The sequence below is a fragment of the Rhinatrema bivittatum genome, chromosome 1 (genome assembly GCF_901001135.1).
Source record: "Rhinatrema bivittatum chromosome 1, aRhiBiv1.1, whole genome shotgun sequence".
NCBI lineage: Eukaryota > Metazoa > Chordata > Amphibia > Gymnophiona > Rhinatrematidae > Rhinatrema > Rhinatrema bivittatum.
In genome coordinates, this window is record NC_042615.1 from 522,321,719 (window position 1) to 522,338,163 (window position 16,445).

A 16,445-nucleotide genomic window follows, 5' to 3' on the forward strand; every position below is an offset into this window, starting at 1 on the left:
CGCGCACGGAACAGCACGCTAAAAGGCTCCATAAAAGAACGTGCCCTGTTTTCATCCACACAGCATAAGTGGACGGAACAGAGCACTGCCTGTCAATAAAACTGAATTTGTTATTCCTTGCAAGTTTTCAATGTGGCGAGAGTGGACAAGCCAAACAAAAATGGAGAAAAAGTTTTGCCTGTTCATCCCAAATAATCAGCCCATTCTTCTCCAGCAGCTGCCCCTTTCAGGGCCCAACTAAGGACAATTGATGCCCTAAGCACAGCCCAACAATGATTCCCCCTTGGCTCTTCCACTGCTTATCTGACTTATCTCAGATATTTCAGACTCCATAAGTGCTGAAGGTGAAATCAGAGATTAAAAATTCAGTTTTCTTCCAGGCCATTCCCCAGGCCAGACCCCCACAACTATATTAAACTTTGTATTTTATTTATTTAGCACTAAATAGCAGTAAGCAATGTTAAGCAAATTATTTAATTTACAACTAGGGGGGCAACAGAATAAAAATGCACATTTTCAGCACTCTGTGGTGCCCCCTTCCCTAGTGCTGGCCTAAACATTTAGTCCAGGGCTGGCCCCACTGCAGAGCAATTTCAACAGCAGGAACAACCACAAGTGCTTTACATCCGCTTCCAAGCGTGTAGCAGCGATTGTGCGTACAAATAAGCTGCCACACCAAATACTGCTCCTACTCATGCTTCTGTTTGTTTCTGTGCTTGAGGCTCTACACTTTTAAAGGCATTTGACGAGCTTTGATGGTAACTTTTAAACAGCCGCGCAGGTGCACATATACACGCGTGTGCTGGCCTGCGCCAATGGACGCGGTCATCTTATGCCCTATGGGGCAGATTTTCAAAGGTTACGTGCGTAAGATATGGGCGTAACCCCCGAAAAGCTGCTCCTTCCACCCCCTGCGCACGCCGAGCCTATCTTGCATAGGCTCGGCGGCGCGCGCAAGCCCCGGGGCTTTCCTGTGGGGGCGTCAGGGGCGTGTCAGGGGGGCATGTCATCCGGGGACGTTCCAGGGGCATGGCCGCGGCCTCCGGACCAGCCCCCGGACTGGAACATGGCGTGCTGGCAGCCGGCCCGACGCACGCAAGTTACGCCTTTGAAATAAAGGTAGGGGGGAATTAGTTAGGGCCAGGGGGTGAGTTAGTTAGGGGCAGGAAAGGGAAGATGGGGGGCGCCGGAAAGAAAGTCCTCTCCGAGGGCGCTCCAATTTCGGAGCGGCCTCGGAGGGAATGGAGGCAGGCTGCGCGACTCGGCGTAACAGGTTAATGTAAATAGGTTATTTACTCTCTCAGACAATAAAAGGACTAGGGGGCACTCCATGAAGTTAGCAAGTAGCTCATTTCAAACAAATTGAGGAAAATTCTTTTTCACTCAGCGCATAGTTAATCTCTGAAATTCATTGCCAGAGGATGTGGTTACAGCAGTTCCTATTCCAGCGACTGTGCAATGACAAGATGTGCTGCTTGTAAAGGGAACATTATCCTTGCTGTGCTGTCCTGCTTAGAAGCGAATCAGGCCAAATCAAAAAGTGCAATGAGGATGGAGCCGTATCTATCTTATTTTTGGATTCAAAATATGTTGTCAGTCCCAAAATGATTTGCAGAATGATCTGTAATTTCAGCAAAAACATAATTATATTTGTGTCATCATGAAACAAGGATTTATATGTTTCTTTTAGACTGTACATTTCTTATGAATTTAGGGTGATTAAATAGTTGAAAATTGTTTCAAAACAATGGCTCTCTGGGCATTGGAGGAAGGCAAATGTTTTTTGGCTTTATGCCTTTCACCCCACAGATATCCAGAAGGGAAGGAGGAGTGGCCTGCTGGTCAGAGCAATGGGCTGGGAATCAGGATTTAGATCCTGCTTCTTCCACTGACATTCCTTGTGACCTTTGGTTGCTCACTCTACCTCCTGGGACCCCAGATACACTCTTAGATTGCAAACTCTTTGAGAAAGGGACTTATCGTACCCAAATACTTATCCCATTGTACAGAGCGGTGTACGTCCAGTAATGTTATAAAGAAAAGTGTCCCTCTGCCTCATTCTACAAGTTGCTGACATCATAAACGCACACTGTAAAAGGAATCATGAGTCTCTTGATTAGTGAAATAAGGTTGATAAAGTATTTATATTATTTAGAACAGGAACCACCCTACTCAGTCACACAGAGGAGGGTTACAGGATTTTTCCAAGATACATAGTAACATAAATAATGGTAGAAAAAGAGCAACTGCATCAATCGGTTTCCTCAGTCCTTCCTGACAACACCGCTATGAATACATCCCAGACGCCAGACAGAGAGCATAAAATCTCTCTCTGCATCCAGGACAGTTCCTGTCATCTTCTCTCTCTGAAATCCACCTCTCGGGCAGAAAAGCATACAAGATCCTCCTATTTAGTTCACACCCAGCACCCCTCTCTTCTCATGACTAATCAGAAACAGGCCGATGCAATACCGTGCGCTGGCTGCATCGGTATTGCATCGGCAGGGGTGCTGGACGTGCGTCCATAACCCCTGATGCAAAACGGGGGTTAGCGCGTCCGATCGTGCACGTAGGGTTATAGCGCTCATCACATGCATGTGCATGTTAACGAGGCTATTATCTATTCTCCCGATGCAAAAAAAAAAAAAAATGTGCACCAATGTGCACATTTTTACTCGCCAAAATTAACATCTGCCCTGAGCAGGAATGCTGTCCCTTCTGATCCTAAGAACACTCAGCTCACTTGCACCTGAATTATTAAATTCCCCTTCTCCACTCACCAACACTAAAGGCAGCCCCTGGGTGTTTCCCCCCCCGTAATCTCAATTTCAGTCAGCTTTATTCACCACTGCCAGCATTTCTCAACCAACACAAGTGCTAGGAAAACAAGGGTGACGGAGAGGCGGGAAGATGAAGAGCAACGCTCGAGATAAATCAAGAAGGGAAGCAGGAAGAGACAAGGCTGGGTCAAACAGAAAAGTCTTAATCAGTTTTATGCTTGCCACACTGACGGACAAAAGTACTTGCACTGGAGAGTTAAAAGGCGCGCTCCCTTCCCATAAGCACAAAGGGTCCTTAGCTGTTAGGATGTGAAAGCAAAACCCAGAGATCGAGGAAGGTCCTAGGGCATTAAAACCGAAAGAAAACTGGGCAGCGAGATGGGCCTCACAGTCCTCGTTCTATGTTTCCGTGCTGCACCTTTCCCTTCTGCCTCCTGAAGCATGAGATAGCTCTGGGACGTTAGGAACCCGTTGAAACTTAAGTTCCTGCTACTATGCCTTTGGCACCTAACCTTAAAGCAGATACAGCGCATATGGTGCAGTCCTCCAACACAGCGAGTAAAGTGCTCCACACAAACACTAATGAAAGATTCCTTCAGCAGGTCAGAATTTGGCTGCCAGATTAGACACCTCGCTTCAAAAACAAAACCATTCTCCTGCACTTGAGCAGATCATCTCAGGGATGGCCTTCCTACCCAGGCATAATAACACAAAGGGTCAAAGTCACCACCTCTTCTTTATCGTAATACGTGAGTACACACAAAAAGAGGAAATATTGTAAAATGCTTTTTTTCACATTTTATTTGTATTATGACATATTGAACACCTATCTAACAATTAAAATCTCTCTAACACACACATACCCCCTCACACACACACCGTTACAGATAAAAACGTGCATAGACTTTACTCATTGTAATTTCAAAAATCAACTTTTTTTTTTTTGGTCTTATGGACTGATACAATTGTTTCTCAGATTCTAAATATTCTTCATGAAATAGTGACTGGTATTGAATTTTAGTATATTTTTGAAATTACAATGAGTAAAGTCTATGTACGTTTTTATCTGTAACGGTGTGTGTGTGAGGGTGTGTGTGTGTGTTAGAGAGATTTTAATTGTTAGATAGGTGTTTAATATGTCATAATACAAATAAAATGTGAAAAAAGCATTATACAATATTTCCTCTTTTTGTGTGTACTCACACACTTCCTACCTAGGCAGCATTCCTATTTGCAATGCAAAATAACAACATCTCATGCAAATGACTGTGCCCGGATCCCATTTTCTTTCTGTTTTTTTTCTGTTGTGTGCCAAAAAGGAAATGATCTGAAACATAATTAAAGCTAACACTCAATTAAATAGGGTTTGCAGGGAATGAAAATCACAAGAAGCTTTTTGTATTCCTCTTTAGACCCCTTAAGGACAAATTAATAAATAAATATAGTCACCCACTAAAACAATCTGTATTTCTTTCAGATGGTACAGTCAGCACTGGGGGATTTGAATTATTTTTTTTAAACTTTATATCCTGTGTTTAGAATATTGTTTATACAGCTGCAGATAATTTTTTCACCTAATTTTCATCTAAAGTTTTCCCTTTTAGCTAAGAGTTTTCTTTCCTGCTTGTCCCACATATCATTGTTCTACAATGTAATACAACCATTAGTGATTGCAAGTATTATCACAAACATGTCTACGAGCTTTCTTCACTGCAAATTTTTGAATAAATAATAAGGGTTAATGCCCATTAATCCCTCTTACCCCTTATCTATTGGTTTGTTACCTACTGCATCTTTCGTTCCTCTTCCTTCTACTTGGAGTGGGCCATCCTACCAGAGCTGGCTCGAAAACAAAAAGAGAAAGGATCAATTCATGTTTGGAGTTCATGTGCTCACAAAGGCAAGAAATCTGCCCATATTTTTGGACAGATATATGTTTCTCCTTCATGATGGTGCTTAATGTCAAAATGTTACCAAGTTAATTATTTTTTGAAGGGGGAAAGGGCACATTTGCAGTTGGAATTAATGCAGATAATATATTTTGAACGAATCCTGCAGTTTGTTTCCACAAATATAGCAATGCAGGGTCGATGATGATCATGAGAACCGGAATCTGTCAGCTTCTTTTTGGAGCTAGCACTAGTAGAATGACCTTTCTCCAATTAGAAGAAAAAGACAGTGAGGACTCAGTATGCAACATAACCAATCAATAACCAGAGGCATAATGTGAGTCATTATTTTGCTTGTTGTACTGCTGCCTTTAAAAATAAATCAACAAATGTAGGTAATGGTTCTAATACAGAACGTAACGAAGAAACTATTGAATGGCCTGGAGGTCAATCAAGCCTTTTATGAATTTTTGGAACAGTATAGATGACTGGTATTTTAGGTTCTTTTTGTGACAAAAAAATCCACTCCCATCTTATAAGGAAACCTTGTTCTTCAGCTGATCTTAACAAGTTCAATGTATGTGTTTGTATGTGGATCAATGGGACCAGACGGGTGCCATGATGATTTAGATTGTATGTCTGACATATCCGGGAGGTCCGTAGGATGTAAGAAAAAGAACAGTTTAATCTGTAACAACCTGAAAAACCTGTATAGATCCATACGGCAATGAATAGGTCATAATAATAAGTTGGTACATAAGAGAGTCCTTTGTCTAGAACAGATAATGGAATATGAGTTAGAGGCTTACCAGACAGATCCACAACTGTTGAATTTGTCGAAACTGTAAACTGGTGTGCGACCTGGGCCAGGGTGGTTCTTGTTGATAGCGACCCGGATATCTGCTTCGATGAGTCCTTTGGAGCATAGTGTGTCTGCGACCCTATTCTAAAAAAGGAAGAGGAGGAACAGCACTGCTGGCTTCTTCTTCTGAACTTGAAGAGGACTCTTCCAAAGAGTTCTCAAAAACTATTCTCTTCACTGGATGTGTATACTTTTTTTCCTTTATTCCTTGGCAAATATTCAGTTATCTATTCTGCCCACTGAGAAACTTCTGTTGCTGACTCCTGTGGATAAAAACAATGTGGTATCATTTGCAGGCATCATTTCCTCTAGTTTTGGTGAATTTTTTCCTGAATGTTTTTATTTTTACACCAGGCCTTCTTTGCTATATAAAGGTCTGATGAAGGGGGAGAGGGAGTTCCTCTCTCCCTGCGGGTCAGTGTCCAATTCCAGGTGTTTCAATGGTGGCACCTGTGACATTAAAGTGGCTCAGGTTTTCTTCAGATGTTTTTAGTTCAGGGGCTCTAATATTGCAGTCCCTCCTGTTTCTGACACAGATGACACTGGGGAAACTGATACTTGTGATTCCCTAGAGGTTGGTGAATTATCTTCAGAGGGTACTGATGATACAATTATCTGTCTGTTTTACAAGGATGAAATTGCCTCCTTTATTTCTCAGGTGGTCACTTCTCTTAGGATGTCAGAATCTAAAGTGAAGGATGTTCCTCTGTGGGATCTTATTCTCCAGGCCTTTCTTCTGCATTCTGAGGTGAAAGATATGCTCCTTTCAGAATGGGATTCCCCGGCTCTGGTCCTAAAGGTGTTAAAGCTTTAAATAAACGTAATCCTCTTGCACTGGATGTAATCCAGAGACTTTTTCAAATGTCATGAGTTGATTCGTTGGTTTCTACAGTATCCTACATGACAAATATCCCAGTAGAGGGAGCTGCTATACTCAAAGATCCTCAGGATTGTAAAATCACAATTCTATTAAAGCATACCTTTACTTCCATGGCACTGACAGTACAGATTTCAATCCGTGGAGGATATATTGCTCGTTTGCTTTTCTGTTGGGTACAAAAGCTACCTGAAGGGTAGGAGGTGACCCGTTTGGAGTCAGAAGCCATTTTCATAGCTGATGCCCTGTGTGACCTGATTAGAATTTCCTCAGCATCTTTTGAGGCTACCAGGAGACTTTTATGACTTTAGCATTGGTAGATAGGCTGATGTATTATCCAAAGCCTGTCTAAATAAACTTCCCTTTAAAGGACAACTGTTTGACAATTTTCTAGACAAGCTGTTGAGAAGCTTGGTGAAGTTAAACCACAAAGGCTTCTAGAGGATAAGGTTCAACCTTATTATAGGGCTAGCAAAGGCCATGGTCAATTTAGGGACTCCAGGAAGTATAGACCACAGAAATAGTCATCTTCCCAATCCTTCAGATTTAAAGGAAGAAATCAGTCCATTCCAGGAGCCAGAAAAACCAGAGGAGAGTTATTTGGTTCCACAGGTGTTTCCCATTCTTCTCAATGAGAGTTGGTGGGCCCTCTTCTTACAAATATCTGTGCGTATTCGCTTTAGCTTTTTTTTTTTTTTTATCAGTAGTAAACCCAAATAACTTCTGTCAGTGGTTTTTGGATGTGATTCATAATGGCTATGTCCTAAAATTTGCGACTCCAATTTCTAATGCATTTATGGCTTCCCCATGCATGTCACTTTTCAAAAAGCTAGTGGTTCAGCCTACCATCGAAAAGCTTTAGCTCCTGCAAGAGGTAGTGCCCGTTCTGCTTCAAGTTCCAAGAAGGATGGATCCTTTAGAATTATTCTCAATCTCAATGGAGCAACTAGTCTTCACTTCTCCCATTTTCGAATAGACACCAGACTTAGCAACAGTACGAAAGGGAGAGTTTCTCTGCTCTCTAGATCTCTCGGAAGCTTACTTCCATATTCCCATCCGGGAAGACCAACGATGTCTCTAATTTTGCATTTCAAAGAAGCACTTTCAGTTCAGAATGCTTCCTTTTGATCTTGCTACAGCTCCATGAACATTTACCAAGGTAATGGTAGTCAAAGTAGCTTTCTTGAGAAAGGAGGGGATTTTGGATCATCCTTATTTGGATGATTGATTTATCAGAGCCAAGTCCTGCAAGGAGAGTGTCACAGTTTCCAACAGGGTAGTACAAGTTTTAGAAAGCTTGGGCTGGGTAATCAACTTTACCAAGAGCAAGTTACAGTCTTCTCAGTCTCTGGAATATCTAGGAGCTCTTTTTGATGTTAAGGTGGAGCAAGATTTTTTTTGACTTGAGGAAAAAATATCTGAATATTATCAGCCAGACGCAGAAATGTCTCTCTCACACAGCACCCAGAGTTTGGGATTACTTGCAACTATTAGAGAATATTGCTTCCACCTTAAATCTTGTGCAGTAGGCCAGAGCTCGCATGCACCTTCAACTCACATGAACCTTCTGCAGTTTTCTCTGCTTTCTTGAATACTATTGGTTGTGATAAAATGCACAGCTTATTGATTGGTATTGATGTTCATTTGTTTAAAAAAGGAGTGGATTATATCTTTATTTATTTATTTAAAATTAACAACAAGCAAAAAATGAAATAGTATTAACAACTTTTCAAAAGATGCTGATGGTATTCTTGTTTGAGCAGGCTTTTAGCTCATATCTGCATAGTGTATAATAAGCAGGCCATTCTAAAAATTTTTAATAATTTACCAGAGAGCTGGATGGGACAGCAGTTTATTATTATTTCTATTTTTTATCTTTTATTTCATTTTTTAACTATTTTTTATTTTATTTTATATATTTTAATTTATTGATATGTGATTTTGAATAATTTATGATGTGTCCATATTTTTATGTTTGAATTGTGAATGTTTTATTGTAAATTGCTTAATAATGTTGATAAATTATATAAGCATTTTTAAATAAATAAAATAAATAAATTTGCATCTTGCTCCCTCCAACCTTCAGGGCAGGTAACAAAAACAGATATAATTGAGCTATGACAATATACAAGTCAAATAATGTTAATAAAAAATATACAAGGCTCTGCAAGATTTTACTAAGATTTTAGCATTGGTCGTTGCTACAAGTAGAAACTGACTGGTATAATATGGGGTTTTGAACAATATTCAGGGAGGTCGATGGAATAAGCCTAAGACATTTCAACATTTCGAAAGGAAATCTTGAACTAAGGGGAAAATTAGTTGTCAATAGCAGGTGGGGGAAAGACAATTATAAATGTGTGTTTTGAGGGTTTTTTAAATTTCTTTGTATCAGTCATGATACACAAAGATTGTGGGAGGGCATTCCAGAGTGAGGGTCCTGGAAAAGAAAATGCTCTTTCATAGGTTCATGAAAGTCTAGTTGCATGAAGAGAAGGGATTTCCAGTAAAGCCTGTGAGGCTGAGCAGTGAGTTCTGGTAGGAACATAGACTTTAAGAATACTGCTAATCCAAGGAAAAGTGATATGATGTAATAGATTGTGGATTATAAACCCAAATTTGTATTGAATGTGATACTCAATTGGAAGCCAATGTAGGCTATGCATTATGGGAGTAATGTGTTCGTGCTTAAGAGTGTCAGTGAGTAACCTAGTGGCAGAAGTTTCAATTAACTGTAATGGCCTTAGTGAAGTATGAGGGAGACCAGTATAAAGGGCATTGCAATAGTCTAGCAATGTGATAACTAAAGCTGCAAAATAGAAGAAAGTGATTGGTTGGGATAGAATGCACTGCTTGTTGATTGCATCTGAAGTTCACTTGTAAGCGCATAACAGGCATTGAATGTCTTTTCCGAATTTTACAGCTGATGAGAGATGCTGGGATGGATCATGAGCACACAGTGAGAAAGCCCCTGAAGCAGATTACGAAACATAGCACCGTGTCAGGTGCTTTGAAGAAAAGTGAAGAGAAATAAATTTGTGTGTTAATTATGGCATAGATTTTCAAAGATGCCCTAATTTTATAACATGCGCGTGTCGCCACACGCATGTTATAAAAAACGATACCCATGTGCACCAGTGCCCGATTTTAATATCGGCGTGCAGATGTGCAGGTGAGTCGCGTGTGCAGGGAGGGAATTTTTTAAAGTATGCGCTCCGACACGATCGGGCCTTTGCCCAGTTCCCTCCCAGTCCCCTCCAATTAAGTATTAGTAAAAAGTCTCACAAAAAGTTATTAAATGGTGGGACTATGATTAAAAAGTCGAGGAGTTATGCAATTCTCATTTAGTCCTGATATATAAGTCTCAGTAAGAAACATATTCAATCTTTACAGCTGGAATATTTATAATAAGTGTACTGGTTGTAATGGGATTACTTAACATGAGTCTGACTACCTTTTAGTGAACTCAGAGCCCACACAGACGCTTCACAGCAATTGTGAGAATATACAGAGACGTGTAGAGGCATACCCCCAGACTCATCTCTGGCACAGCTCTGAGGTTAAAAGTCAATCCCCACAGAATTGCTTTCCACTGGCAGAAGGACATGTACACCTAAGGATTCATAATTCACAGACCTCTGATACAATCCCTTACTACATGGCAGTCCAGAAACACAGCAAAGTATTAGATAACAGTTATGAACCAAGCAAGAGAGAGAAGAAAAAAGAAGCCATCTCAAAGGAGTGAGAAACACACTGTGCCCCTTCATTTGGCTACTTTATGTAAGAATGTGCTACACTGTATTAGTATCATTACCTATATATTTATCATTTCTTATTGCATTATTATTATAACCAAACCATATAATAAAACCAACTGCCTGGGATCAATTTCTGGTTATTATTCCTGAAGGGTGAGCGAGTTGTGATTGAGGCCCCCTTAGATGTCCCCTAAACTGCCTTGTGTGATGTGTCCAATCAACAGGCCCTTTCTACATTAGTTTCTTGAAAATTCTACACTTTTTGTGAGAAAGGTCTGTGGCCCCTATTTGGCCACTAGAGTGTGTTGTAGTATCTAAGGTAGATATTCATAGCTTACATGGCTAAGTAACTTAGCCGGATAACCCTTACCCAGCTAAGTTACAAGGATATTCAGTGGCATGACTATGCCACTGAATATCCATGTAGAAGTTGCCACTTAGCCAGATATAACTTTTCTGGCTATGTCTTAATATCACTACTTAGCCCGATAAGTAGCGCCACCCTGATCCTCCCACTCCCAAATGACTTATCCAGCTACTGCTGAACACATCCAGCATCTGAATATCGAGCCCTCTTATGTCTTACTATTGAGAATAGCTACCAAATAGGGTCATTTATCAAAATTCTATAAGGTATTTTTGCATGCAAAGTCTGAGAGAGAGAGAGAGAGAGAGAGAGAGAGAGAGAGAGAGAGAGAGAGAGAGAGAGAGAGAGAGACTAGCCATAATGCCCAAACACTAGATAAGTATTTATATCTTTATGGGAGGCCCACCTAGTAACTCGAGGTGAGGTTTAGGTATTAGTGTAGGGGTTAGGGACCACTTTGACATTCAAAGTGAGACATATGAACAGAACAGTGCTCTCTTGTGAAGATTTGATGACCTTCGGAGTGAGGAAACTCACCCAAAGATGAGATTTGTGCAAAGTTCTCTCAACCTAGCTTGATGTTACCCAGGTAGAGAGTCCATCAAGCTAGGTTGAGAGAACACTGCACAAATCTCATCTTTGGGTGAGTTTCCTCACCCAAAGGTCATCAAATCTTCACAAGAGAGCACTGTTCTGTTCGGTAGTCTCGCTTTGAATGTCAAAGTGGCCCTAACCGCTACACTAATACCTAAACCTCACCTCGAGTTACTAGGTAGGCCTCCTATAGAGATATAAATACCTATCTAGTGTGTGGTCATTATGGCTAGTCTCTCTCTCATCTTCACATAGGTATTAGTGCAAATTGCAATAAACAGCCTATTACCATAAAACATGCCTCTTTTTCTATCACCTGCAATATTTAGTACATTTTGATAAATCCAGGCCAAAGAGAGCTGGCTGGGAGTTTCAGTTATTGAAGGATCAGTGTATACAGAGCTGAGTTTGAGAAGCAGTGAGTTAGGAAACTGTAAAAAAAACAGAAAGAACAACAAGGAGATGTTATTCTGGCCTGCCTCTCCAGTTCTTTGGAGCATCTTTGGAAAGGAAGAGAATCCTTTTCCAGGGATATTTCAGAAGGGAGACCTGGAATATCTGTCCACAAGAAACAAGGGGAGGATTCTCATGGGTCATCTACTGAGTCGTGAATACTGTGAGAAAGATCAAGCAAGACTCTGTACTTGTTTTGGGAACAGTAGAGATCCTGTGAAGTGAGGAGCAGAGTGCTGAGGTTTGCAAAGACGTATAGAATGTAAGATCTGTTTATGTGGAGAATAATTTTGGAGGAATATTGAGCTTTGTATTCTTGAATCTGGACTTTTCTTCCATTTTTACTATGGACTTTGTTTTGTACTGCTGAAATTGGTTATTTTTTGCAAGTAAACTTTCTTTCTGTTTGGCGCACAACCTGTATGTGTGTGGACATTGTTTCAATCTGAAGGGAACCTCTGCCCACGTTGGCCTTGCAGGTGTTCCTGCTCCCAGTCCATGGGACTCAGAAAACTCTTTCCCCTATCCTAGTTGAGCGAATCCAGTGCTCTCCAGGGTTGGGAAGGTGGACCCATAGCTGAGAGGGGGTTTCATATCCCACAGCAATAGTTTGGAAGAGGGGAAATGTGGCAATTTCTCACAAAATAATTTGCAAATTTAAATGTTTTGGTTCCCCCGCATCCTTACCATGTAGGTATGGACAGAGACAGTCAAAAGGTACATTTGTGATGTTCCAGGAACGCTATATAACTTTTTATTCTGTAGCTGTTGTTATGCCAAAGGCCTGAATTACAAAGCATACACATTTCTAAACAGATTGCACAGAAGTATATTCTTCACTGCTTGTCAATCATCAAACCAACAGATTAAAGCCTGAAGTACCACTTCCAAAATTCACTACTGAACAGCCATCCTTAGAAACAGATTTCCAAAGGCTTTTTGGTCACTGTTTTCCCTTAGAATTCTGTTTTCTTTCTTTATAAAGTAACAGAAAATGTATTTCATGTTTTGGGGATTTTTTTCCTCAAGAAAGTCAGTAAGAAAATTATTTTTTTCCAGCCACCTCATACAGTCTTTCTGGAAGGTTCCACTGCCTACAATTGCCCTAAGTTTAGCTTAGTTTATTTATTACTTATTAATCACATTTATTACTTTGGTAAAACAAAGTGATCAACAACAAAAAAAAAAAAAAATGAATCCAACTAACAATAAAATAAGTATCCAAGAAAACATAAATACCTGAAGCAAAAGAAAATCAGTAAAACTTAACATGATGCAAAACTTAAGCACTTTTCTATAATAAATTCTTACAGATTGTCATGCATGTTTGTTTTAACTAGATTGTAAGATCCAGGGAGCAGAGGCTGTCTCTTTTGTGTATCTGTACAGCACGTTGGGGTCGATGTAATAAGACCCGTGGTGATATCAGTGCTATCTTTCACTTCATATTTTTTTTAGCGCACGTGGCAAAAGCAGGTCCCTTAACAGGATGTAATAAGGGGACAGCATGCAAATGAGATACACGCAGAAAACCTGTACAAAACAAATAGCCATGTAGATATGTGCGCTAAAACGCACGCTGAAAGACCTATACAATAAACTGTGCATAAATTTGCATTAATGTGCAGACCCATATGCAGCATCCAAACATCCTGGCTAGATTTTCCTGCATCCTGGACCCTTTCTATAGGTTCTGCAGCTTGGACTTCTTGGGGCCACCAGCTGATTACACCACATCCTGACTAGCATATTAGGAAGACCTGAGCAACCAGCCGGTGCCTCAGCAACAGGTTCTCCTGCGGTAGTCGCTGGTGCTATGTTGCTACTGTTCCTGCTTCGCCTAGCCTTGCTTTGCTGTGTTCCTGCCTTGTCCAGCCTCGCCTAACCATGCTCCTGCCCTGCCTCTCCACTCAGCCTTGTACTCCTGTCCTGCTTTGCCTTGACTTCCTGTCAGCCTTTCCACACACTATTCTTCTGTTGCTGACCCAGACTATCTTCAGACCTTGCTTGATCTCTGCTTGCTTCGATCCCTGTCTGGACACCAACCTTTCTAGTTCTCTGCCAGCCCTGACCCTTGTCTGAACTCCACTGGACCTGACTCCAGCCTTGACTCCGGTCCTGTCTGACTCTTCATTCCTTGTTGTTGCATTCGTGCCTATTCTCGCCCTCGCTCCACCCTCTTTACCTTTGTGGCAACTCCCTTCGGCTCTGACAGACAAATGCTGCCGTGGCTTCTCCCTGCCTCTTCACCCCGGTATCCCCGGGCTGGCTTGACGCTACGGATCCGCCATGTTTCTGATGACGTAAGGGCGCAGGCGCGCTTCAGACTTTTACCAGCAAGGGCGCAAACCTCGGGGGCATCCCCCCATAGTGACGTCATCCGTTTCCAATTTAAAAGGTCTTTGTTTTGCTACTACAAACTGAGTTAGCAAGGAACTCCAATGGGACTTGCTTCGGTGGTCCACGCTACTTGCAACTACGATCCGAGTGAGCAAGGGGAAACCTTTTGTTACCACTGTTACTCAGATAATGTGGAACCAAGGTCGAAGACCGCTTACCTTGTGTAGGAGAGGCACACAGGACTGGAGACAGGCAGCGTAATCCAATAGACAGTCCAGGTCAGGGCAGGCAGCGAACGATCCGGAACCAGGGCAAACAATCCAGTAGGCAGGCGGCAAGCAGGGTAATCCAATGAACAGTCCAGGTCAGGGCAGGCAGCGGACAATCAGGAACCAGGGCAAACAATCCAGTAGGCAGGCGGCAAGCAGGGTAATCCAATGAACAGTCCAGGTCAGAGCAGGCAGCGGACAATCAGGAACCAGGGCAAACAATCCAGTAGGCAGGCGGCAAACAGGGTAATCCAATGAACAGTCCAGGTCAGGGCAGGCAGCGGACAATCAGGAACCAGGGCAATCAATCCAGTAGGCAGGCGGCAAACAGGGTAATCCAATGAACAGTCCAGGTCAGGGCAGGCAGCGGACAATCAGGAACCAGGGCAAACAATCCAGTAGGCAGGCGGCAAACAGGGTAATCCAATGAACAGTCCAGGTCAGGGCAGGCAGCGGACAATCAGGAACCAGGGCAAACAATCCAGTAGGCAGGCGGCAAACAGGGTAATCCAATGAACAGTCCAGGTCAGGGCAGGCAGCGGACAATCAGGAACCAGGGCAAACAATCCAGTAGGCAGGCGGCAAGCAGGGTAATCCAATGAACAGTCCAGGTCAGGCAGGTAAAAGACAGCAGGCAACCAGTCGCAGGAAACTCCAAGAAACACTTGTGGCCGAAGCAGAGAGCATCGGAAAAGGCTCTCTTTAAATAGCCAAATCTCCCGCGCAGACTGATCCCCCGTCGGCGTCTGACGTCAAGGGGGCATGTCCTGGCGCTGAGTACCGCGGGACCATGCTGCCGACGTTGAAGCAGATCTCCTAGCGTCACTGCCAGAGGGAACGCCCCGACTGGCACGGGACCATGCCGCTGACGCTGCCGAGGGAGCCCTGCCGCCATTGGGGAAGAGGACGCCCTGCCCCACGCGGAACTTCACCGACAAAATTGAGGCAGGAGCCCCGAAGCCACCAGCAGAGGTAACACCTTTCTCCGCTGCTCGGCCTCTGCAAACTTACCTAGGGGTAACCGCTCCTCAGGGGCCCCGCTCTCTCTCTTCTTTACTTCAGATTGCTAAGACGGGATCCGGTACTCGCTCCTCGAGGGTCTACGTCCCTGAATACTCAGAAGACCCCTCACTGCCTTGAAGCGATTGCAGACGTGAACACTGTGAGTTCTATTGCAGATAGGAATCGGTACTCGCTCCACGAGAGCCTATGTTACTAATCTCTGAAGACTCCCTTCTGTCTAAGATGTTATCGCAGGTACGGAGATCGTGAGTTATTGTTGCAGATTGCAGATAGGAACCGGTACTCGCTCCATGAGTGCCCATGTTCCTAAAACCCTTTACAGACTCTCTTCTATTCCAGAAGCCATTCCATACACAGCTATTGCGAGTTCTTATTACAGACTGCCTATAAGAACCAGTGCTCACCTACGGCTCCTGATCCTGAATGTACTGAAGACTCTCTGTTGCATAAGAGGCCATTACAGATATCTACAATTGTGAGTGTACCATCTTCAACTGGTTGTGTATCCAGTATACCCTGTCTACTCACTACCTATAGTCTCTCTCTACAGCTCAGCAACCCAGAGATCGTAATTCCAGTATCTGATGGACTTCAGCCCTGCCGGGCACATCAACTCACTGCTGCCACCTCTGGTGGTTCAACTTCCAGTCTAATAAAGAACTATCTGTGTTTGTCTTATACTCTAGCCTAGCTGGTGGTCCCTCTCAGGATCTTCTCCTGGGGGCGCTGTCATCTACCATCGGCCCAGGGACTCACCATTTCTACTAAGTGTTTATTCTTACACTACTAGAGCAGGTATCATACTGACTGTCACTCTGTGGGAGCCAACTCCACATCAGATTACTAACTACGCCTACGGAGTATTACATATCGCTAGCTCCTCTCCTTGGGGAAACATCATTCTACAGAAGACTACTCCGCCTCCCTGGCGGTCACATCACTAACAGATTGTTATCTTTCTATTCTCAAGGAGTGATTTACAATAGATTACTATTCCTCCTGGCGGGGTTATCTATAACAGATGATAGCTCTTCTCTCTACAAGAGTATTCAGCAGCCAAATCGATACAAGATTGTTAACTCCTCCCGTTTGGGGAGTAGATCCAAAACAGTTCGCTAACTCCTCCCTCCTGATGGGGTGAGTGACATCAGATTGCTAGCACCGCCCTTCGGGCGGGGAGATCAATAACAGTTTGCTAACCCCTTAGCAGTTTCCATAACAGATTACTAA

General features: G+C 42.7%; 1 protein-coding gene across 5 annotated transcripts in view; it reads right to left on the minus strand.

The window, feature by feature from the left end:
• Nucleotides 1-16,445, minus strand: part of PIP5K1B (phosphatidylinositol-4-phosphate 5-kinase type 1 beta) — a 303,447-nt gene that overhangs the window by 72,340 nt on the left and 214,662 nt on the right. The gene's annotated exons all lie outside the window — the stretch shown is intronic.